General features: G+C 37.6%; 1 protein-coding gene and 1 pseudogene across 27 annotated transcripts in view; both read right to left on the minus strand.

Moving 5' to 3' along the window:
- The window catches only part of LOC105472850 (gephyrin), a 737,491-nt gene that overhangs the window by 425,524 nt on the left and 284,453 nt on the right, over positions 1 to 27,514 (minus strand). The window lies entirely within an intron of this gene.
- On the minus strand, positions 21,861 to 22,434 carry LOC112425059 (probable ribosome biogenesis protein RLP24 pseudogene; annotated as a pseudogene).

Here is a 27,514-nt window from a genome sequence, read left to right on the forward strand (position 1 = left end):
ATTCACAAGGGATACTGATATGTAATTTTCCTTTCTTGTGATGTGTTAATCTGGCTTTGGTAGCAAAGTAATGCTGGCCTCACAGAATAAGAAAGCATTCTCTCCTCTTATATGTTTCAGAAGAGTTTAGGACAGACTGGTGTTAACTCTTTTGGGTAATTCATTGGTTTCTAAGAATTTGTCCATTTCATCTAAATTATCTAATTTGTTGGCATACAATTGTACATAGTATTCTCTTATAATCCTTTTTATTTCTGTAAGGTCAGTAGTAATGTTCCCACATTAATTTCTGATTTTAGTGTTTGATCTTCTCAATTTTTCCCTAAGTCAACCTGGCTAACAGTTTGTCAATTTTGATGATCTTTTCTTTTCTTTTTTTTTTTCTGAGAGGAGTCTTGCTCTGTTGCCCAGGGTGGAGTGTAGTGGTACGATCTCAGCACTGTAACCACCACCTCCTAGGTTCAAGTGATTCTCCTACCTCAGCCTCCCAAGTAGCTGGGATTACAGGCGCCTGCCACCATGCCTGGCTAATTTTTGCAGTTTTAGTGGAGATGGGGTTTCACCATGTTGTCCAGGTTGGTCTCGAACTCCTGACCTCAGGTGATCCACCAACCTTGGCCTCCCAAAGTGCTGGGGTTACAGGCATGAGCCACAGTGCCTGGCTGGTGATCTTTTCAAAGAAATAAGTTTTGATTTCTGTTACTCCTTGTTGTTTTTTGATTATTTCAACTCTAATCTTTATTGCCTTCTTTTGTTTCATTACGGCCTTCTAATGTGTTTAGCTATTTTCTTTTATGTTTTCTTCTAGTGAATCATTTTGACTCCCTTTTAATTTCCTTTTGTCTATATCTTTTAGATATTTTCTTTGTGATTATCATGGGGAAGAAATATATTTAACATTCTGAATTTATAACAATCTAGTTTGAATTGATACCAACTTAACTTCAATATCATACAACATCCCTGCTCCTACATAGCTCCATCTGCTAGTTTGGGTTTATTTTCTCTTCTTTTTCTAGTTCATCAAGGTATAAGGTTAAGGTAATTTAAGATGCTTCTACCTTTTTAATGCAATTTCCCCCTGAGCACTGCTTTCACCACATTCCATAAGTTCTCACATGTTGTGTTTTTGTTTTCATTTGCCTCAAGGTATTTTTGAATTATACTTGTGATTTCTTCTTTAAACCACTGGTTATTTAAGAGTTTAATTTCTCCATATTGTAAATTTTCTAACTTCTAATTCTTTTTTTTTTGTTTTGGTTGAGTTTTAGATTTATTCTTTTGTGGTCAGAGACCGTACTTTGTAAGATTTCAATCTTTTTAAATGTATTGAGAGGTTTTATATGTGTGTGTGTGTGGGCTAATGTTACCATTTATCCTGTAGAATGTTCTATGCCTTCTTTTGTGTATTATCAGCAATTGCAAAATAAAACATGAATACATGTGGCTCTCCTAACTTACTTTATTAAATGTCATAATACATTTCTTACCTTAATATAAGTTCCTTTAATATATTTTCAATTTTACTACTTTTCTGAATGACATGTCATTATAATCAAAATTAATAAATATGTAGATAGTGATTACTGCCATTAAGAAACTATTCCAGAAAAAATGCTTGGTCCATGTTCATTTAAGAATAGTAATGTTGGTTAGGCACGGTGGCTCATGCCTGTAATCCCAGAATTTTGGGAGGCCAAGGCGGGTGGATCACAAGGTCAGGAGACAGAGACCATCTTGGCCAACATGGTGAAACCCTGTGTCTACTAAAATACAAAAAAATTAGCCAGATATAGTGACGTGTGCCTGTAATCCCAGCTACTTGGGAAGCTGAAGCAGGGGAATCGCTTGAACTCGGGCGGCGGAGGTTGTAGTGAGTTGAAATTGCGCCACTGCCCTCCAGCCTGGTGACAAAGCAAGACTCTGTCTCAAAAAAAAAAAAAAAAGTAATATTTAAAGGTAATTCAGGGTAGCTCAGAAATATTTTCATTTTCTGCCCCCATTGAAATCTGCTTTTCCTCTAGTTTACCCCAATTTTTTATGGTAAATAATTAATCATGTCAAAAATATGGAAATATTGGATGCATTCTTTTTTCTCAGTTCCTACGGCAATTAGTGACTAAGTCACTTATCTGGAAACACATTTTAATAATATCCTCATCACAGATGTTCAAGTCTAATCCTTCTAAAATATAATTTTTCAACATGCCACACCTTTAAGTAATGCATAATACCTTAACAAGTTAAATTTCCCTCATAAACCTCATTCCTGGTTCTATCTCTTGTCTCATTATTTCACAGTCCTTCTATGTTCTAGCAATGATCAATTAGTAGTTTCATAAATGTATCCATTTCTTAAACATATGTCTTCATATTACCCTTGTCCTGAATGTTCTTCTCCAGCCCACAAACTCCTAACCATCTTTTCGGATTCAATAAAACTTTCAGAAAACTTATCTGAGCTCTAGAAGCAGAGATAAGCACTTTCTCTGCTGATTGAATAGTGCCTCACTCATATCTAAATTACAGTGTTTGTCCCATTATTGTAATATTTCCTTAGAGATCTACATCCTCCATTAGATTATAAAGGTACATATAATATTTTAGTTACCTTTGCATTTCTGGCACATAGTAAGTACTCAAAGCTTGGCAAATTAACAAATGTTTGGTGTATTAATGAATCATGCCAAAGGAGTTAAACATGAGAATTTTCACCAAGATTTCAGCAAATCCTTTGCCTAAAAGAAGCAGCATGTTTAATAATCTTCATCCTAAATTTTTGTCATATACCACATGATATACATTGATTTCTTTTATAAAATAATTCATAGATGTCTTTTTTTGGGCAGTGTTTTACTCTTAAAGCTTTCACTTTGACTGAAGAAGCAAGCATGTGTTTAGTGATTTCCATAAGAAGCCAAAATATTGATTTACACAGTAAAGTTTAATGAATTAGTCTTGCTTAGAACAGAATGTTCTAAAAATATCACTGTATTTGGCTTAATTCCTGCCAGAAATCATTTTAACTAAGATTAACTAACATTATCTTATTTTTTTCCCCCAGGAAGATCCTGTTGTCTGAATGATGCCAAGGATTTCAACCTCATTAACATGTTTCTATTAAATATAAAGCCAAAACAACTAGCCTTTCTTAACATACATGTAAAATCAATTAATTCTATAAATGATTATTTGTAGTGCTTTCTATGCTTAAAGTCCTGTGGTAGAACAAAAAGCCCTAGCTTCTAGTTCTAATTTTTAAAATCTAACATTGTTATAAGAAATTATATATCCTAGCAATATGGTTTATCACTGGTTTATTTTAAAATATGCAATATTAAGAAAACAAATAATAAAGTTATAAAATCAAGAAATGGAGAATATCTAATTCAATGATATGTCTGTTACTGATTTATTTTAATAATTCAGCAATTATTTCTTTCTCACAGTACTTTTTGACTGAGTTACTTATTTATTTATTTTAAATTTATTTTTATTTATTTATATTTTTGAGACGGAATCTCGCTTTGTCACCCAGGCCTGAGTGCAGTGGTGCAATCTTGGCTCACTGCAAGCTCCACCTCCTGGGTTCACGCCATTCTCCTGCCTCAGCATCCTGAGTATCTGGGAATACAGACGCCCGCCAGCACGCCCGGCTAATTTTTTTATTTTTTGTAGAGACCAGGTTTCACCGTGTTAGCCAGGATGTTCTCGATCAAAAAATAACAGATGCTAGTGAGGTTTCAGAGAAAAAGAAACACTTATACACTGTTGGTGGGAGTATAAACTAATTCAAGCATTGCGGAAAGCAGCGTGGCAATTCCTCGAAGAGTTGAAACAGAACTCTCATTTGATCTAGCAATCCCACTACTGGGTATATACCCAAAGAAATATAAATCGTTATATCATAAAGACACATGCAATGTATATGTTCATCACAGCACTATCCACAATAGCAAAGACACAGAATCAACCTAAATGCTCATCAATGGTAGACTAAAGGAAATGTGGATATACATATACACCATGAAATACTATGCAGCCACAAAAAAGAACAAGATAACGTCCTTTGCAGGGACTTGGATGGAGCTGGAGGCCACTATCCTAAGTGAACTAATGCAAGAACAGAAAACCAAATACCACATGTTCTAATTTATAAGCAGGAGCTAAATGATGAGAACACATGAACACATAGAGGGGAACAACACACACCGGGGTCTATTGGAGGGTAGAGCGCGGGAGAAGGGAGAGGATCAGGAAAAATAACTAATGGGTACTAGGCTTAATACCTGGGTGACAACATAATCTGTACAACAAACCCCTATGACATGAGTTTACCTATACAACAAACATGCACATGTACCCTTGAACATAAAATAAAAGTTAAAAAAGGTAACATAATTTCTAAAAATGCTACATAGGATCAAATATTTAAAAATATTTTTAAAAACTATACCAGATGAGATCCTGACTAACACACACTTCAAGAAGTGAAAGAATAATTAGAATTAATATTTGCTATATTTCATAGATGATTGGTAATTATTGTAAGTACTCTAGCATTATCTATATGCTTCACTGTCTTGAGACAGAATCACACCTCTTCAGCCTCATGTCCCAGTATTACAATCGTCCCTTATTCCACTTCAGTATACTTACTAAAGTTTCAACAAATCAAAGTCACAAATAGCTGACCAAAGATGTAAACTTTTACACATATCCACATTTTTCTACACACTGTCTAAAATGCTCTTCTCTAATGATCCTAGCAAATATATATACATATATATATACTTGTATATTATATATCTTTTAAAATCTAGATGACTAGTCAATTACCTTGAGGAGTTGTTTCAGACGTTCATCTTCTATTCCCTTAATGAATCCTTCACCCACGAATGCTTAGAAATAAACTCATATATTCTACCTTTATTGTGTACCTATTTCTATGGTTGTACTGTATAACTCTGGACTATAATGTCTTGTTCTTCTGCAAAGTTGTTCTATCCATTGTTGAAAGTGGGGTACTGAAGCCCCCAACTATTATTGTTCAATTGTCTGTTTGTCCCTTTAATTCTGCCAGGTTTTGCTTAATATAGTTTGAAACTCTGTTTTTGGGTACATGTATGTTTGAAATGGTCATGTATCCCTAATGGATTGATCCTTTTATCATTATAAAAAGTCCCGCTTTCAAACTCACTGCTCATATAGCTCTTTTCCTACAGAATATTGAAAAGTCAGGAATAGTGTCAGCTACTCATTTCTGTGTTCCAAAACTTGGCTTAGTGTTTAGAATAAAGTAGGTACAAAATAAAATTTTTAAAAATCAATTTTAGTTTTCAGTAACTTAGAAGAGAGATTATCTTCTCTATAATTTTCTGGTAATCTATTCTAATTTCTCATGCTATACACTTTTTTTCCATTAGGATATAATTTTTAAAATCCCTCATTTTGCAATGTATATTGATGTTATTTTGCTCTGTCTTGCATGTATATACCAAACAGATGGCCACACTCCTCTCCATATATACCAACTCTGTATACTAGTTGGTTAGATCATTACTCAGTTTTATCTTTAGTAACTTAAAAATTCCCAGTTACTTTAATCTTTCTCATAAATTTGATTTTCTAAATCTTTGTATATTTTTGTAGTTTTCCTCTGATTAACTCCAAATTCCTCAAATAGATTCACGTATTTATGAATAGTTTTCATTTGTGTACTCTTATTTATATATAGATGATTGGTAATTATGAGATAATGGACGTAGGAAAGAAAACTACAGTTGCTAAAATCTCTGCTCTAAAAAGACTGGAAGCAGTGGCAAGATTAATGAAATTTTTTCTTTGTTTTGCAGCAGCTTGATTATAGTATGCCTTGCTTTGTGTGTGTTTGCACATAAGTGTGTGTATATATACATATACAAACACATGTGCATATAAAATTTATATTCTTTCCTAAATTTTTGCTTTGATGTCTTCAATTTTACAAAATTCTCAATCAGTATTTTTTCAAATATTGTTTCTATATCAGTCTGTCTATCCATACTCCTTTTGGGAATATTGCACAAATGTCAGTCATTTTTACCATGTGCCATACATATGTTAGGTTCCTTTGGTTTTACCTTTCATTTTTCTGTGGGCATTTCAATGTGGCTCTTTTCTAATGAACTGTCTGTTCATTTACTCTGTTTTTCTGAGTCTAGTGTTTCATTTGACATATCTTAATGCAATGAGTAACTAGTAAGTATCTAAAACTATAGTTTTAACTTTCTCTCTCGTTCATCTGTCTAATGTTGACAGTGGAGTGTTGAAGTCTCCCATTATTAATGTATGGGAGTCTAAGTCTCTTTGTAAGTCTCTAAGGACTTGCCTTATGAGTCTGGGTGCTCCTGTATTGGGTGCATATATATTTAGGATAGTTAGCTCTTCCTGTTGAATTGATCCCTTTACCATTATGTAATGGCCTTCTTTGTCTCTTTTGATCTTTGTTGGTTTAAAGTCTGTTTTATCAGAGACTAGTATTGCAACCCCTGCTTTTTTTTGTTCTCCATTTGCTTGATAAATCTTCCTCCATCCCTTTATTTTGAGCCTATGTATGTCTCTGCATGTGAGATGGGTCTCCTGAATACAGCAGACTGATGGGTCTTGACTCTTTATCCAGTTTGCCAGTCTGTGTCTTTTAATTGGAGCATTTAGTCCATTTACATTTAAGGTTAATATTGTTATGTGTGAACTTGATCCTGCCATTATGATATTAACTGGTTATTTTGCTCGTTAGTTGATGCAGTTTCTTCCTAGCCTCGATGGTCTTTACATTTTGGCATGTTTTTGCAATGGCTGGTAACAAGGATATCCAGGAATTGAACTCATCTCTGCAGCAAGCAGACCTAATAGACATCTATAGAACTCTCCACCCCAAATCAACAGAATATACATTCTTCTCAGCACCACATCGCACTTACTCCAAAATTAACCAAATAATTGGAAGTAAAGCACTCCTCAGCAAATGTACAAGAACAGAAATTATAACAAACTGTCTCTCAGACCACAGTGCAATCAAACTAGAACTCAGGACTAAGAAACTCAATCAAAACCGCTCAACTACATGGAAACTGAACAACCTGCTCCCGATGACTACTGGGTACATAACGAAATGAAGGCAGAAAAAAAGATGTTCTTTGAAACCAATGAGAACAAAGATACAACATACCAGAATCTCTGGGACACATTTAAAGCAGTGTGTAGAGGGCAATTTATAGCACTAAATGCCCACAAGAGAAAGCAGGAAAGATCTAAAATTGATACTCTAACATCACAATTAAAAACTAGAGAAGCAAGAGCAAACACATTCGAAAGCTAGCAGAAGGCACGAAATAACTAAGATCACAGCAGAACTGAAGGAGATAGAGACACAAAAAACCCTCCAAAAAATCAATGAATCCAGGAGTTGGTTTTTTGAAAAGATCAACAAAATTGACAGACCACTAGCGAGACTAATAAAGAAGAAAAGAGAGAAGAATCAAATTGACGCAATAAAAAATGATAAAGGGGATATCACCACCGACCGCACAGAAATACAAACTACCATCAGAGAATACTATAAACACCTCTACGCAAATAAACTGGAAAATCTAGAAGAAATGGACAATTTCCTGGACACTTACACTCTTCCAAGACTAAACCAGGAAGAAGTTGAATCCCTGAATAGACCAATAGCAGGCTCTGAAATTGAGGCAATAATTAATAGCCTACCAACCAAAAAAAGTCCAGGACCAGATGGATTCACAGCTGAATTCTACCAGAGGTACAAGGAGGAGTTGGTACCATTCCTTCTGAAACTATTCCAATCAATAGAAAAAGAGGGAATCCTCCCTAACTCATTTTATGAGGCCAACATCATCCTGATACCAAAGCCTGGCAGAGACACAACAAAAAAAGAGAATTTTACACCAATATTCCTGATGAACATCGATGCAAAAATCCTCAATAAAACACTGGCAAACCGGATTCAGCAGCACATCAAAAAGCTTATCCACCATGATCAAGTGGGCTTCATCCCTGGGATGCAAGGCTGGTTCAACATTCGCAAATCAATAAACATAATCCAGCATATAAACAGAACCAAAGACAAGAACCACATGATTATCTCAATAGATGCAGAAAAGGCTTTTGACAAAATTCAACAGCCCTTCATGCTAAAAACGCTCAATAAATGCGGTATTGATGGAACGTACCTCAAAATAATAAGAGCTATTTATGACAAACCCACAGACAATATCATACTGAATGGGCAAAAACTGGAAAAATTCCCTTTGAAAACTGGCACAAGACAGGGATGCCCTCTCTCACCACTCCTATTCAACATAGTGTTGGAAGTTCTGGCTAGGGCAATCAGGCAAGAGAAAGAAATCAAGGGTATTCAGTTAGGAAAAGAAGTCGTCAAATTGTCCTTCTTTCCAGATGACATGATTGTATATTTAGAAAACCCCATTGTCGGCTGGGCGCGGTGGCTCAAGCCTGTAATCCCAGCACTTTGGGAGGCCGAGGTGGGCGGATCACAAGGTCAGGAGATCGAGACCACAGTGAAACCCCGTCTCTACTAAAAATACAAAAAATTAGCCGGGCGCGGTGGCGGGCGCCTGTAGTCCCAGCTACTCAGGAGGCTGAGGCAGGAGAATGGCGTGAACCCAGGAGGCGGAGCTTGCAGTGAGCCGAGATCGCGCCACTGCACTCCAGCCTGGGCAACAGCGTGAGACTCCGTCTCAAAAAAAAAAAAAAAAAAAAAAAAAGAAAACCCCATTGTCTCAGCCCAAAATCTCCTTACGCTGATAAGAAACTTCAGCAAAGTCTCAGGATACAAAATTAATGTGCAAAAATCACAAGCATTCTTATACACCAGTAACAGACAAACAGAGAGCCAAATCATGAATGAACTTCCATTCACAATTGCTTCAAAGAGAATAAAATACCTAGGAATCCAACTGACAAGGGATGTAAAGGACCTCCTCAAGGAGAACTACAAACCAGTGCTCAATGAAATAAAAGAGGACACACACAAATGGAAGAACATACCATGCTCATGGATAGAAAGAATCAATATCGTGAAAATGGCCATACTGTCCAAGGTTATTTATAGATTCAATGCCATCCCCATCAAGCTACCAATGAGTTTCTTCACAGAATTGGAAAAAAGTGCTTTAAAGTTCATATGGAATCAAAAAAGAGCCCGCATTGCCAAGACAATCCTAAGTCAAAAGAACAAAGCTGGAGGCATCACGCTACCTGACTTCAAACTATACTACAAGCCTACAGTAACCAAAACAGCATGGTACTGGTACCAAAACAGAGATATAGACCAATGGAACAGAACAGAGTCCTCAGAAATAATACCACACATCTACAGCCATCTGATCTTTGACAAACCTGAGAGAAACAAGAAATGGGGAAAGGATTCCCTATTTAATAAATGGTGCTGGGAAAATTGGCTAGTCATAAGTAGAAAGCTGAAACTGGATCCTTTCCTTACTCCTTATACGAAAATTAATTCAAGATGGATTAGAGACTTAAATATTAGACCTAATACCATAAAAACCCTAGAAGAAAACCTAGGTAGTACCATTCAGGACATAGGCATGGGCAAAGACTTCATGTCTAAAACACCAAAAGCAACGGCAGCAAAAGCCAAAATTGACAACTGGGATCTCATTAAACTAAAGAGCTTCTGCACAGCAAAAGAAACTACCATCAGAGTGAACAGGCAACCTACAGAATGGGAGAAAATTTTTGCAATCTACTCATCTGACAAAGGGCTAATATCCAGAACCTACAAAGAACTCAAACAAATTTACAAGAAAAAAACAAACAACCCCATCAAAAAGTGGGCAAAGGATATGAACAGACATTTCTCAAAAGAAGACATTCATACAGCCAACAGACACATGAAAAAATGCTCATCATCGCTGGCCATCAGAGAAATGCAAATCAAAACCACAATGAGATACCGTCTCACACCAGTTAGAATGGCGATCATTAAAAAGTCAGGAAACAACAGGTTCTGGAGAGGATGTGGAGAAATAGGAACACTTTTACACTGTTGGTGAGATTGTAAACTAGTTCAACCATTATGGAAAATAGTATGGCGATTCCTCAAGGATCTAGAACTAGATATACCATATGACCCAGCCATTCCATTACTGGGGATATACCGAAAGGATTATAAATCATGCTGCTATAAAGACAAATGCACACGTATGTTTATTGCGGCACTATTCACAATAGCGAAGACTTGGAATCAACCCAAATGTCCATCAGTGACAGACTGGATTAAGAAAATGTGGCACATATACACCATGGAATACTATGCAGCCATAAAAAAGGATGAGTTTGTGTCCTTTGTAGGGACATGGATGCAGCTGGAAACCATCATTCTTAGCAAACTATCACAAGAACAGAAAACCAAACACCGCATGTTCTCACTCATAGGTGGGAACTGAACAATGAGATCACTTGGACTCCGGAAGGGGAACATCACACACCGGGGCCTATCATGGGGAGGGGGAAGGGGGGAGGGATTGCATTGGGAGTTATACCTGATGTAAATGACGAGTTGATGGGTGCTGACGAGTTGATGGGTGCTGACGAGTTGATGGGTGCCGACGAGTTGATGGGTGCAGCACACCAACATGGCACAAGTATACATATGTAACAAACCTGCACGTTATGCACATGTACCCTAGAACTTAAAGTATAAAAAATATATATATATATATATAGTTTTTCTCTTTTATTTCAGTATTTTGCCTGCACTCCTAAAGTGTAGTCCTTCTAGTGTCCAACTAAGTTTACCAAGTCCCTTCTGCCTTGGCAGGGCTTAAAATTCAGCCTTTTTTCTCAGTTGCATGCAGCTGGTGAAATTTCTGCTAACTTGTTCAGACACTCAAATTCTGTTTATTGATGAATTTCCTGGAATTTCAACTTGTACATATAGATATGCATCTTAAGAGTTGGCTGAACTTAGCTAATGACAGAAAGATTGCCATTTTCCATGTGGACTCCAGTCTTCCATACTAGGAACTGAAAAATGCTCTCTGGGAAAAAGTTAGGGTAAATGTGGAATTAACTTCCAGTGCTTCTATTCTGTTCTCTCAAGAACCATTATCCCTTAAGTTCTGCTTAAAATGGTTGTTCTCCAATTCCTTCAAACAATTGTTTTATCTATTCTAGCTAGTTTTCGTAGAAGCTACTCCACCACAGGTGGAAATGGAGTCTCTAATCAATTCCTGAATGAGAAAGATTGAAATGAAGAACTAGTATGCACCAGCTGAAGTTAATTATCTAGATATATATTTCATTCTAAATAGATGACTGTATGTAAATAATAAATTATACAGCTATTGCATCGTAGTGTACATTCAGTCATTCTTTTTTTTTCTGTTTCAGGAGTACATGTGCAGGTCTGTCATATAGGTAAATTGTGTGTCATGGGAGTTTCGTGTACTGATTAGTTCGTCACCCAGGTAGTATGCAGAGTACCCAATAGGTAGATTTTCGTTCCACTCCCTCCTCCCACACTCTACCCTCAAGTAGGCCCCACTGTCTGTTGCTCCTGTCTTTGTATCCATGTGTACTCCATGTTTTCCAATTTTAAGTGAGAACATATGACATTTGGTTTTCTGTTCCTGCATTAGTTCACTTAGGATAATACCCACTGGCTCCAATGGCTGCTGCAAAAGACATGCTCTCATTCCTTTATCCAGTCTCCCACTGATGGGCATTTAGGTTGATTCCATGTCTTTGTTATTGTGAAAAGTACTGAAATGAACATACATATACACGTGTGTTTATGGCAGAAGAATTTATATTCCTTTGGTTATATATCCAATAATGGGATTGCTGGGTCAAATAGTAATTCTGTTTTAAGTTGTTTCAAAAATTGCCACACTGCTTTCCAAAATGGGCAAATTAATTTACACTACCATCAGCAGTGGATAACTGTTCGCTTTTCTGTGCAACCTTGTCAGTACCTGTTCTTTTTTGACTTGACATACCCTCTCACATCAGAAAGAATGGGAGGTGGTCAATTAAGGTTCCCCCTTCTGTTCTTTTTTTCTCAAGTATAATCAATAGATTTCTAAAAGATTAACAGTGGTTCTGACATCACATGTTCTTTTTCATTTTTTTATTTTTTCACTATCTGGATATATAGTAGTTCAGGTTGATAGTATTTTAAAACTCATTTAAAGCACCTAAGTGCATACATGCTCAACTATTAAACATGATTATCTTATTTTTTAAAATAATAATGACTGTCCTCACAGGAGGGCAAAAGAAAAAAGCTTTTTAAAAGTCAAGTAATTCTTTAATTTTTATTATATTTTAAACTTAGGATACTAATATACAATAAGTAATTATATTATCTTTATATTTTAAACTTGTACTACTATTTCTATAAAAGTGATGTATTGATTGTTCTTAATGCTATATAGCTACAGAAGTTACTGTCTATATTTTTCCTTCAGCTTTTTAAAAGTCTCAATCCATTCTGTGCTTAACTTTTTAGACCTGTTTCAAGTTTGCACCACTTCTCTGGATTTATCTCAGAATACCGTGTGAAAGTTAAAAGCACAGAATCTGGAGTCAGTTTACCTATTTCAGAATCTCAGCCCTGACCTGGCACTTATTTTTGTGTAAGTTTAGGCAAGTTTTCTTAATTCCTCTTGCATCAGTTTCCTGATCAGTAAAACGATTTAAAAAAAAACCTGGTGGGGGGGGGGGGGGCGCCCAAGATGGCCGAATAGGAACGTTCCAGCCTCCAGCTCCCAGCATTTCCAACTGATGTACCGGGTTCATCTCACTGGGGCATGCTGGACAGTGGGTGCAGGACAGTGGTTGCAGCCCAACGAGCCAGAGCCCAAGCAGGGCAAGGCATCACCTCACCCTGGAAGCAAAGGGGAAAGGGAATTCCTTTTCCTAGCCGAGGGAAAGCGTGACACACAACACCTGGAAAATTGAGTCACTCCCACCCTAATACTGCGCTTTACCAAGGGTCTTAGCAAATGGCACACCAGGAGATTATATCCTGTGCCTGTCTTGGAGGGTCCCATGCTCATGGAGCCTCCCTCATTGCTAGCTCAGCACTCTGAGATCTAACTGCAAGGAGTTAGATCTTTCAGCTTGAGGAGGGGCGCCCACCATTGCTGAGGCTTAAGTAGGTAAACAAAGTTGCCTGGAAGCTCAAACTGGGTGGAGCCCACCGCAGCTCAAGGAGGCCTGCCTGCCTGCCTCTGTAGACTCCACCTCTGGGCACAGGGCATAGCTCAACAAAAAACAGCAGAAACCTCTGCAGATGTAAATATCCCTGTCTAATACTTTAAAGAGAGCAGTGGTTCTCCCAGCATGGAGGTTGAGATCTGAAAACGGACAGACTGCCTGCTCAAGTGGGTCCCTGACCCCTGAGTAGCCTAACTGGGAGACATCCCCTACTAGGTGCAGACTGACACCTCACACCTCCCACAGCTGGCTACACCTCTGAGACAAAGCTTCCAGAGCAAGAATCTGACAGCAACACTTCCTGTTCAGCAATATTCTATCTTATGCAGGCTCCACTGCTGATACCCAGGCAAACAGGGTCTTGAGTAGACCTCAAGCAAACCCCAACAGACCTGCAGCTGAGGGTCCTAACTGTTACAAGGAAAACTAACAAACAGAAAGGACACCCACACCAAAACCCCATCAGTACGTCACCATCATCATAGACCAAGGTACATAAAACCACAAAGATGGGGAAAAAACAGTGCAGAAAAGCTCGATATTAAAAAAATAAGAGTGCATCTCCCCATCCAAAGGAATGCAGCTCATCGCTAGCAACGGAATCCAGCTGGACAGAGAAACACTTTGACAAGTTGAGAGAAGAAGGCTTCAGTCGATGAAACTTCTCAGAGCTAAAGGAGGAACTACGTACCCAGCGCAAAGAAACTAAAAACCTTGAAAAAAAGAATGGAAGAATGGATAACTAGAATAACCAATGCAGAGAAGTCCATAAACAAACTGATAGAGATGAAAACCATGACATGAGAACTATGTGAAAAATGCACAAGCTTCTGTAACCGACTCGATCAACTGGAAGAAAGAGTATCAGTGATTGAAGATCAAATGAATGAAATGAAGCGAGAAGAGAAGTGTAGAGAAAAAAGAGTAAAAAGAAATGAACAAAGCCGCCAAGAAATACGAGATTATGTCAAAAGACCAAATCTACGTCTGATCAGTGTGCCTGAAAGTGACGGGGAGAATGGAACCAAGTTGGAAACCACTCTGCAGGATATCATCCAGGAGCACTTCCCCAACCTAGCAAGGCAGGTCAATATTCCAATTCAGGAAATACAGAGAATGCCACAAAGATACTCCTTGAGAAGAGCAACTCAAAATTGTCAGATTCACCAAAGTTGAAATGAAGGAAAAAATGTTACTTAAAGGCAGCCAGAGAGAAAGTTCCAGTTACCCACAAAGGGAAGCCCATCAGACTAATAACAGATCTCTCGGCACGAACTCTACAAGCCAGGAAAGTGGGGGCCAATATTCAACATTCTTAAAGAATTTTCGACGCAGAATCTCATATCCAGCCAGCTAAGTTTCATAAGAGAAGGAGAAATAAAATCCTTTACAGACAAGCAAATGTTGAGAGATTTTGTCACCACCAGGCCTGCCCTACAAGAGATCCTGAAAGAAGCACTAAACATGAAAAGGAACAACTGGTACCAGTCATTGCAAAAACATGCCAAAATATAAAGACCATCGAAGCTAGGAAGAAACTGCATCAACTAACTAGCAAAATAACCACCTAATATCATAATGACAGGATCAAATTCACATATAACAATATTAACCTTAAATGTAAATGGGCTAAATGGTCCAATGAAAAGACACAGACTGGCAAATTGGATAAAGACTCAAGACCCATCAGTTTGCTGTATTCAGGAGACCCATCTCACATGCAGAGACACACATAGGCTCAAAACAAAGGAATGGAGGAAGAACTACCAAGAAAATGGAAAACAAAAAAAGGCAGGGGTTGCAATCCCAGTGTCTGATAAAACAGACTTTAAACCAACAAAGATCAAAAGAGCCAAAGAAGGCCATTATATAATGGTATAGGGAACAATTCAACAAGAAGAGCTAACTATCCTAAATATATATGCACCCAATACAGGAGCACCCAGATTCATAAAGCAAGTCCTTACAGACTTACAAAGAGACTTAGGTTCCCACACAATAATAATGGGAGACCTTAACACCCCACTGTCAACATTAGACATATCAACGAGATAGAAAGTTAACAAGGATATGCAGGAATTGAACTCAACTCTACACCAAGTGGACCTAATAGACATCTACAGAACTCTCGACCCCAAATCAACAGAATATACATTCTTCTCAGCATCACATCGCACTTATTCCAAAATTGACCACATAGTTGGAAGTAAAGCACTCCTCAGCAAATGTAAAAGAACAGAAATTATAACAAACTGTCTCTCTGACTACAATGCAATCAAACAAGAACTCAGGACTAAGGAACCCAATGGAAACCGCTCAACTACATGGAAACTGAACAACCTGCTCCCGAATGACTACTGGGTACATAACGAAATGAAGGCAGAAAAAAAGATGTTCTTTGAAACCAATGAGAACAAAGATACAACATACCAGAATCTCTGGGACACATTTAAAGCAGTGTATAGAGGACAATTTATAGCACTAAATGCCCACAAGAGAAAGGAGGAAAGATCTAAAATTGACACCCTAACACCACCATTAAAAGAACTAGAGAAGCAAGACCAAATACATTCAAAAGCTAGCAGAAGGCATGAAATAACTAAGAGTAGAACTGAAGGAGATAAAGACACAAAAAAACCCTTCAAAAACTCAATGAATCCAGAGGCTGGTTTTTTGAAAAGATAAACAAAATTGATAGACTGCTAGTGAGACTAATAAAGAAGAAAAGAGAGAAGAATCAAATAGATGCAATAAAAAATGATAAAGGCGGTATCACCACCGACCCCACAGAAATACAAACTACCATCAGAGAATACTAAAACATCTCTACACAAACAAACTAGAAAACCTAGAAGAAATGGATAAATTCCTGGACACATACACTCTCCCAAGACTAAACCAGGAAGAAGTTGATTCCCTGAATAGACCAATAGCAGGCTCGGAAATTGAGGCAATAATTAATAACCTATCAACCAAAAAAATTCCAGGACCAGACAGATTGACATTCGAATTCTATCAGAGGTACAAGGAGGAGCTGGTACCATTCCTTCTGAAACTATTCCAATCAATAGAAAAAGAAGGAAGCCTCCCTAACTCATTTCATGAGGCCAACATCATCCTGATACCAACGCCTGGCAGAGACACAACATAAAAAGAGAATTTTACACCAATATCCCTGATGAACATCGATGCAAAAATCGTCAATAAAATAGTGGCAAACTGAATCCAGCAGCACATCACAAAGCTTATCCACCATGATCAAGTGGGCTTCATCCCTGGGATGCAAGGCTGGTTCAACATATGCAAATCAATAAATGTAATCCAGCATATAAGCAGAACTACAGACAAAAACCACATGATTATCCCAATAGATGCAGAAAAGGCCTTTGACAAAATTCGACAGCCTTTCATGCTAAAAACTCTCAATAAATTTGGTATTAATGGAATGTATCTCAAATTAATAAGAGCTATTTATGACAAACCCACAGCCAATATCATACTGAATGGGCAAAAACTGGAAGCATTCCCTTTGAAAACTGGCACAAGACAGGGATGCCCTCTCTCATCACTTCTATTCAACATAGTGTAGGAAGTTCTGGCCAGGGCAATCAGCCAAGAGAAAGAAATAAAGGTATTCAATTAGGAAAAGAAGAAGTCAAATTGTCCCTGTTTGCAGATGACATGACTGTATATTTAGAAAACCCCATCGTCTCAGCCCAAAATCTCCTTAAGCTGATAAGCAATTTCAGCAAAGTCTCAGGATACAAAATTAATGTGCAAAAATCACAAGCATTCTTATACACCAGTAACAGACAAACAGAGAGCCAAATCATGAATGAACTCGCATTCACAATTGCTTCAAAGAGAATAAAATAACGAGGAATCCAACTTACAAGGGATGTGAAGGACCTCTTCAAGGAGAACTACAAACCACTGCTCAATGAAATAAAAGAGGACACAAACAAATGGAAGAACATACCATGCTCATGGATAGGAAGAATCAATATGGTGAAAATGGCCATACTGTCCAAGGTAATTTATAGATTCAATGTAATCCCCATTAAGCTACCAATGACTTTCTTCACAGAATTGGAAAAAACTGCTTTAAAGTTCATATGGGACCAAAAAGCCTGCATTGCCAAAACAACCCTAAGTCAAAAGAACAAAGCTGGAGGCATCACGCTACCTGACTTCAAACTATACTACAAGCCTACAGTAACCAAAACAGCATGGTACTGGTACCAAAACAGAGATATAGACCAATGGAACAGAACAGAGTCCTCAGAAATAACACCACACATCTACAGCCATCTGACATTTGACGAACCTGAGAGAAACAAGAAATGGGGAAAGGATTCCCTATTTAATAAATGGTGCTGGGAAAATTGGCTAGTCATAAGTAGAAAGCTGAAACTGGATCCTTTCCTTACTCCTTATACGAAAATTAATTCAAGATGGATTAGAGACTTAAATGTTAGACCTAATACCATAAAAACCCTAGAAGAAAACCTAGGTAATACCATTCAGGACATAGGCATGGGCAAGGACTTCATGTCTAAAACACCAAAAGCAACGGCAGCAAAAGCCAAAATTGACAACTGGGATCTCATTAAACTAAAGAGCTTATGCACAGCAAAAGAAACTACCATCAGAGTGAACAGGCAACCTACAGAATGGGAGAAAATTTTTGCAATCTAGTCATTTGACAAACGGCTAATACCCAGAACCTACAGAGAACTCAAACAAATTTACAAGAAAAAAAAAACAAATAACTCTATCAAAAAGTGGGCAAAGGATATGAACAGACATTTCTCAAAGGAAGACATTTATGCAGCCAACAGACACATGAAAAAATGCTCATCATCACTCGCCCTCAGAGAAATGCAAATCAAAACCACAATGAGATACTATCTCACACCAGTTAGAATGGCGATCATTAAAAAGTCAGGAAACAACAGGTGCTGGAGAGGATGTGGAGTAACAGGAACACTTTTACACTGTTGGTGGGACTGTAAACTAGTTCATCCATTGTGGAAAACAGTGTGGCGACTCCTCAAGGATCTAGAACCCGAAATACCATTTGACCCAGCCATCCTATTACTGGGGATATACCCAAAGGATTTTACATCATGCTGCTATAAAGACACATGCACATGTATGTTTGTTGTGGCACTATTCACAATAGCAAAGACGTGGAATCAACCCAAATGTCCATCAGTGACAGACTGGATTAAGAAAATGTGGCACATATACACCATGGAATACTATGCAGCCATAAAAAAGGATGAGTTTGTGTCCTTTGTAGGGACATGGATGCAACTGGAAACCATCATTCTCTGCAAACTATTGCAAGAACAGAAAACCAAACACATGTTCTCACTCATAGGAGGGATATGAACAATGAGATCTCTTGGACACAGGAAGGGGAACATCACACATTGAGGCCTATTGTGGGGAGGGGGTGGGGGGAGGGATAGCGTTAGGAGATATACCTAATGTAAATGACGAGTTAATGGGTGCAGCACACCAACATGGCACATGTATACATATGTAACAAAGCTGCACGTTGTGCACATGTACCCTAGAACTTAAATTAAAACAAAAAACAAAAAACAAAAAAAAAAAACTACCATATAGAAATAACTACATGAGTTAACCCAGGCCAGGTTTACAGAATAGTACTTGGGTACAGTTCTCCCTGGGCATTCTCGAGGGACTGGTTTCAGAACACCTTCTCTCCCCATGCAGATGACAAAATACACTGATGCTCAAGTTCCTTATATAAAAAGACACAGTATTGGTGGGTGACCCACGAACATCCTCCGATATACTCTAAATCAGTGGTTCCCAAACTTTTTGGCACCAGGAACTGTTTTCATGGAAGACAATTTTTCCATAGATTGGAGGGCTTGGGGGATGGTTCTGTGATGATTCAAATGAATTACATTTATTGTGGACTTTATTTCTATTATTATTATATTGTAATATATAATGCAGTAATTATACATGTCATCACAATGTACCCTGAGCTTTTTTTTTCCTGCAACTAGACAGTCCCATCTGGGGGTGATGGGAGACAGTGGCAGATCACCAGACATTCGATTCTCATAAGGCGCACACAATGTAGGTCCCTCACATGTGCAGTTCACAATAGGGTTTGTGCTTCTATGAGAATCTAATGTTTCCACTGATCTCACAAAAGGTGGAGCTTAGGCGGTAATGGGAGTAGCTGTAAATACAGATGAAGTTTTGCTCACATGTCTGCCCCTCACATCCTCTGTGTGACCTGGTTCCTAAATGGCCATGGACCACTACTGTTCAATGGCCCAAGGGTTGGGGAACCCTGCTTTAAATCATCTCTAGATTGCTTATGATACCTAATACAATATGAATGTTATATAAATAGTTGTTATATGGTATTTATTTGTATTACTTTTATTATCTTTTTCTAAATATTTTTGATCTGCAGTTGGTTGAATTCATAGATTTGGAGCCCACAGATGTGGAGGAACCCACAGATGTGGATGACTGACAATATACAGCATGCATGTAAATAAGTGTTAGGTATTATTATTTGCCTTTAGCCAAAATTGAAGAAAGAAGACATTCTGATTTATGTTATCATATGATCTATGACTTAAAGACCAAAATAATTTTGGAAAATAAATGTAGCTCTTGTTTTAAAATATGGTCAAAATTGATTCCTAAAAGGCTTTGATTAGAAACTCCCCTCCCTAACCTGGTAAATACAGTTATCCTTACTGAGGTTAAATGGTTATCTTTGTACCTCACCATTCTTTTTTCTAGTATTTGGTAAATGTGGCCATCATACTTTTGAGAAGAGTCTTTGCTTCCACTTTATTCAGGAAGAAAAGAGAATTAGAATCTATTGAGCATTTCTAATAGGCATTGTGTTAGGCATTTTTACATATATTGTTTCAGCACTATACCTGAGGTTCAGAAAAGTTAACTTGCTCCAGGCTATGAACAGTTAATAAACAGACAACAGTCTGCTACTTAGAACAAGGTCATCCCAGACCCCAGACTTTTTTTTTTAACTATGTGACACTTCTCTGCAAATCCATACTTTTCTTAGAATTAAGTTTTCATATATAAATGCTGTTGTAAAGACAAGATTCTTCTTCAGATTTTATACCATAGAAAGCAAATTATCACTAGAGATATTGACCGTAATATATTACCTATTTTAAAGAACTTTCACATAGGTTGGCTGCTGGAATAGAATCAGTTTGTACTATTATGCCTTACATGATTCTTAAATAGAAAGTAGTTTACAAAGAAGCAAATTAGGAAAACGTTCAAGAGCTTTAACATTCTGACATGAACCATTGGTAATTAGTATATTAATTAGAAGACTTTATTTAGAAATATGCTAAATCTCTTATTTGCAGTTTTATTTAGTAGTCATATTTTTAATGAACACTAGTAAAATTCCATTGTAATTCTTTCTTTCTTTCTTTTACCTTTCAAACCGTTTTATTTTATGTGCAAATAATGAACAGATGTTGTACCATAAATTCTACTTTCCAAAAACAGGAGCTTTCTAAAAGAAAACCACATAATAACTTTTAAAAGGCACTGGGATTCCTCTGCTTCTAGATCATTGCTAGGGTAGAAAAATAAAGTTTGTTCTACCAGGAATCACAAGTTAGAACTGAGTATTCTCCCCAGCACTTTGGGAGGCCAAGACGGGCAGACCACGAGGTCCGGAGATCGAGACCATCCTGGCTAACATGGTGAAACCCAGTCTCTACTAAAAACAGAACAAAATTAGCCAGGTGTGGTGGTGGGCGCCTGTAGTCCCAGCTACTCGGGAGGCTGAGGCAGGAGAATGGCATGAACCCAGGAGGCGGAGCTTGGAGTGAGCCGAGATCGCACCACTGCACTCCAAGCTGGGCAACACAGCCAGACTCCGTCTCAAAAAAGAAAAAGAAAAAGAACTGAGTATTCTCCAAAGTGTAAATTCTAGAGTGTAGTGCCACTGCAGGCAAAGATTATTCAGTTCTCATCCCCAACATCCATAACTACCTATCAGAAAGGTTAAACAAGGTCAAAGTAGTCCAGCATAATTAAGCTTCATCAAACAATGTCATTATGCTCTTCTAAGATGCAAATAAACCAAAACAGGAACTACTAAAATCAAAATAATAATTGACACTGTCATACAAATTGTTAGTTCCCTGTTGTATCCCCTTCCATAACATTAATAAAGGGAATATTTTCCTGTATAATATTTTATTTTATACATCACTAGCCATGAATTTTTGCCATTAGTTATTATACAAAGGCTGCCTAGTGCCATTATCTGAATGGCATAACCAATTTCTGTCCACAATTCACTTCTATAGTTATAAGTAGAATTTTCCTGATTTACATAAGTACGATTATCAGTGAAAATTTAGCACTGAGATGCAATCTAACATCCGTGATATCTGATGTTTTGTAGATAGCTATATTTTAATTATTTTTCATTTAAGTGACCTATGTAAAAAAAAAAAACTAATAATTAACAGTTCCAAGTCTCCAAAGGGCATCTTTCAAATGTACATAAAAGAAATGGTTAGAGATTTTTAAGAAGCATCTTCCACATTCACATCCTCTTGTAACCGCTATACCATTTTCTCTTCCAACTGCTTCCCTTTGCCTGCAAGAGGGGCTTGGATAAGATGGATGTTTTGCTTGACTTCTTTGATATCCTGAACTTTCTGTTGCTCTTTATTTTTCTTCAATCTGTTCATTACAAATTTAGCTTGGCACTTCTGCTTGATCTCTTCAACTCCCTTCATTGCATCAATAGTTTTATTCCATAGCTCTCTCTGTATTTGATAGATTCATTTCTATGGTATTCAAATTCAAATGAATTATCCACTGTAAGCTCTTTACCAGCTGCTTTATGGAATGCTTTGGTTCACCTAACTTTGCAAGGATTGTGCTTCTTTTTAAAGTTTTTATGACATTTAGATTTACAAAATCTGAACATCTTGCAATCATTGTGGATGAACATCATGCTGTGGCCAGGGTAGATGGGCCCTGAAGAGAAACAACACTTTTCGATACGCATGTTGAACCCGCGTGGGCCTCCACCAACCCACTGTAATTATTTCATATAATACGGATACAATAAACATTCATTAAAAACTTATAGATTATATGACAATTTGACAGACCTTATATAAATTAACCTCTTACGATATACAAAGAGTGCACAACATAATTAAATGAGATTACAGAGTAATTTTTAAACTATACAAGAAACATTGTGGCTCTCTAAAGATTTATAAAGACTCTTGATAGGCTACTCAAATTTTATCTATTTATTAAAATAATACTTCTAAACACTTTCGTCCTTTCACTGAACATTCACAGAGAACTTATTATGTGCTAGGCAGTATTTCATGTGCTAGATAGAAAGCAGTGAACAAATTGACAGATCGCTAGCAAGACTAATAAAGAAGAAAAGAGAGAAGAATCAAATAGATGCAATAAAAAATGATAAAGGGGATATCACCACTGACCCCACAGAAATACAAACTACCATCAGAGAATACTATAAACACCTCTACGCAAATAAACTAGAAAATCTAGAAGAAATGGATAATTTCCTGAACATTTACACTCTTCCAAGACTAAACCAGGAAGAAGTTGAATCCCTGAATAGACCAATAGCAGGCTCTGAAATTGAGGCAATAATTAATAGCCTACCAACCAAAAAAAGTCCAGTACCAGATGGATTCACAGCCGAATTCTACCGGAGGTACAAGGAGGAGCTGGTACCATTCCTTCTGAAACTATTCCAATCAACAGAAAAAGAGGGAATCCTCCCTAACTCATTTTATGAGGCCAACATCATCCTGATACCAAAGCCTGGCAGAGACACAACAAAAAAAGAGAATTTTACACCAATATTCCTGATGAACATCGATGCAAAAATCCTCAATAAAATACTGGCAAACCGGATTCAGCAGCACATCAAAAAGCTTATCCACTATGATCAAGTGGGCTTCATCCCTGGGATGCAAGGCTGGTTCAACATTCGCAAATCAATAAACATAATCCAGCATATAAACAGAACCAAAGACAAGAACCACATGATTATCTCAATAGAGGCAGAAAAGGCTTTTGACAAAATTCAACAGCCCTTCATGCTAAAAACGCTCAATAAATGCGGTATTGATGGAACATACCTCAAAATAATAAGAGCTATTTATGACAAACCCACAGACAATATCATACTGAATGGGCAAAAACTGGAAAAATTCCCTTTGAAAACTGGCACAAGACAGGGATGCCCTCTCTCACCACTCCTATTCAACATAGTGTTGGAAGTTCTGGCTAGGGCAATCAGGCAAGAGAAAGAAATCAAGGGTATTCAGTTAGGAAAAGAAGAAGTCAAACTGTCCCTCTTTGCAGATGATATGATTGTATATTTAGAAAACCTCACTGTCTCAGCCCAAAATCTCCTTAAGCTGATAAGCAACTTCAGCAAAGTCTCAGGATACAAAATTAATGTGCAAAAATCACAAGCATTCTTATACACCAGTAACAGACAAACAGAGAGCCAAATCATGAATGAACTTCCATTCACAATTGCTCCAAAGAGAATAAAATACCTAGGAATCCAACTGACAAGGGATGTAAAGGACCTCCTCAAGGAGAACTACAAACCACTGCTCAGTGAAATAAAAGAGGACACAAACAAATGGAAGAACATACCATGCTCATGGATAGGAAGACTCAATCTCGTGAAAATGGCCATACTGCCCAAGGTTATTTATAGATTCAATGCCATCCCCATCAAGCTACCAATGAGTTTCTTCACAGAATTGGAAAAAAGTGCTTTAAAGTTCATATGGAATCAAAAAAGAGCCCGCATTGCCAAGACAATCCTAAGTCAAAAGAACAAAGCTGGAGGCATCACGCTACCTGACTTCAAACTATACTACAAGGCTACAGTAACCAAAACAGCATGGTACTGGTACCAAAACAGAGATATAGACCAATGGAACAGAACAGAGTCCTCAGAAATAATACCACACATCTACAGCCATCTGATCTTTGACGAACCTGAGAGAAACAAGAAATGGGGAAAGGATTCCCTGTTTAATAAATGGTGCTGGGAAAATTGGCTAGTCATAAGTAGAAAGCTGAAACTGGATCCTTTCCTTACTCCTTATACGAAAATTAATTCAAGATGGATTAGAGACTTAAATGTTAGACCTAATACCATAAAAATCCTAGAAGAAAACCTAGGTAGTACCATTCAGGACATAGGCATGGGCAAAGACTTCATGTCTAAAACACCAAAAGCAACGGCAGCAAAAGCCAAAATTGACAAATGGGATCTCATTAAACTAAAGAGCTTCTGCACAGCAAAAGAAACTACCATCAGAGTGAACAGGCAACCTACAGAATGGGAGAAAATTTTTGCAATCTACTCATCTGACAAAGGGCTAATATCCAGAACCTACAAAGAACTCAAACAAATTTACAAGAAAAAAACAAACAACTCCATCAAAAAGTGGGCAAAGGATATGAACAGACATTTCTCAAAAGAAGACATTCATACAGCCAACAGACACACGAAAAAATGCTCATCATCGCTGGCCATCAGAGAAATGCAAATCAAAACCACAATGAGATACCGTCTCACACCAGTTAGAATGGCGATCATTAAAAAGTCAGGAAACAACAGGTGCTAGAGAGGATGTGGAGAAATAGGAACACTTTTACACTGTTGGTGGGATTGTAAACTAGTTCAACCATTATGGAAAATAGTATGGCGATTCCTCAAGGATCTAGAACTAGATGTAACATATGACCCAGCCATCCCATTACTGGGGATATACCCAAAGGATTATAAATCACGCTGCTATAAAGACACATGCACACGTATGTTTATTGCGGCACTATTCACAATAGCGAAGACTTGGAATCAACCCAAATGTCCATCAGTGACAGACTGGATTAAGAAAATGTGGCACATATACACCATGGAATACTATGCAGCCATAAAAAAGGATGAGTTTGTGTCCTTTGTAGGGACATGGATGCAGCTGGAAACCATCATTCTTAGCAAACTATCACAAGAACAGAAAACCAAACACCACATGTTCTCACTCATAGGTGGGAACTGAACAATGAGATCACTTGGACTCCGGAAGGGGAACATCACACACCGGGGCCTATCATGGGGAGGAGGGAGGGGGGAGGGGGGAGGGATTGCACTGGGAGTTATACCTGATGTAAATGACGAGTTGATGGGTGCTGACGAGTTGATGGGTGCAGCACACCAACATGGCACAAGTATACATATGTAACAAACCTGCACATTATGCATATGTACCCTAGAACTTAAAGTATAATGTAAAAAAAAAAAAAGAAAGCAGTGAACAAAACAAATATAGTAATTGTATTTGTCGATATTACATTCTACCGGGGGAAATGGGTAGTAAACAAATAAGTTAGAAAATTTCAAATGTTGTAAGTGCTGTAAAGAAAACATTATAATGAGGATGATGTGATATAATGCATGAAAACTACTTTAGATTTGGTGGTGCTATTAAACCTCTGAGAAAGCAATAATTTAAACATTATGTTAGTAATTGTATACATGTAAAATAATCTATTCTAAAATATGCAAACACTATAATTCAGAAGTTTCTCTAAATTTCAATGTCAACATTTGATTTTAATTAGTGATATTACATATTTCACTTACGTATACAGTGCAGAGACCCTATAAAGCAGTCACACAACGGAAACAACAACAACCAGCTAACAACTTCACCATATGATCAAAGCAGCCTCATATATCAATATTAACCTTGAACATAAACAGTCTAAATGCTGCACTTAAAAGTAACAGAGTAGCAAGTTGGATAATAAAACCAGATTTATCCCTCTGTTATCTTTAAGAGACCCATTTCATGCTACACCAACAGGCTTAAAGTAAAGAGCTGGAGAAACACTACGCAAACGGAAAACAAAAAAGAGCAGGGGTTGCTATTCTTACCTCAGATAAAAAAGACTTTAAACCAACAACAGTAAGTATTTTTAACTTATGGTAATATTGTTATTTGCATCAGTGCAATAACAATCCATTTTCTTTTGCAACAGGACACAACTGGAGAAACTGGTTGTTTTACCAAGGTTTTGAGTAGAAGGTTATGCTTTCCTTTATGGAATCAAGCTTGACTTGCAGAGCCAGTTAAAGCCCCTTGGGAAAACTGACCTCATACCTTGTCTACACAGTCCCTGTACAGGGTTCCTAACCTATGGTGAGTAAAGAATGTCACTTTCTAATAGACTCAGGAACCCCAAGTTATTCTGGGATCTCGAGAGTGGAATTTACCCAACTCATAGGCATTTGAGGGTAGAAACCCATGGCTGGGCTCGGCTTTAAGAAAGTCTTATATGACATTCCTTGAGGAACAGAGTTCCATCAAACTCTATTTAAAAAGCCTATGTGAAAAATAATTATTCTTGCTGTACTTTATGCAAATATTGAAGCCAAGTATAAGATTAAAGTTCATTTTGTAAACAACTCAGTCCTATCATGATTTGTTTTTGACAAAAATGAGGACTGCAGAGAGAAAATTTGTTTCAAAACTTATCATACACTTGCCATTAAATTCTAATCTCATTATTTGTTTTTAAGTTTTTGCCTACATTTTAGACTAACCCTGTGAACCAACCAGTGGTCTCTGGCTGCAGCTCAGAAGAAACAGGGATGGGTAAAGTAAAAATCTGGATCAATACTCTAGTTTTGGGCAATTATCCTGCAAATCCTGCCACGTGATAGAAATAAACGGGGTGCCCATAACCTGGAGGTTTCTTTGGGAAAATAAGACCAAGGGAGCTAACTAAAGCCAAGCCCCATGCACCCAGACCTTACCAGGTACAACTATAGCCACCAGTTATCCTGGCACGTTGGCAGCCTCAGGATTTCTAAGCTGTCCTTAACCCCCGTTTTCATTTTGATACATATCTTCTAATAACCTTCAGGTTTCTCTCTTCTCGCCTTCAGGCCATCAAACTCAAAATGGTCATGCACTGGAGCTTCAAACAATGGCTCCCTTTTACTAGGGATCCTCAGACAAGACTTTGAGGGAGATTTGACTGCTATTTTCCCAAAGCAGTGCCCTCTGTCAGCAGAAAGCAGTTAAGATCATCTTCATTCCTATTCTAATGACAATTAGATGTACCTTTTCAGAGGGGGAAAATG

Source organism: Macaca nemestrina, chromosome 7 (genome assembly GCF_043159975.1).
Source record: "Macaca nemestrina isolate mMacNem1 chromosome 7, mMacNem.hap1, whole genome shotgun sequence".
NCBI classification, from domain to species: Eukaryota; Metazoa; Chordata; class Mammalia; order Primates; family Cercopithecidae; genus Macaca; species Macaca nemestrina.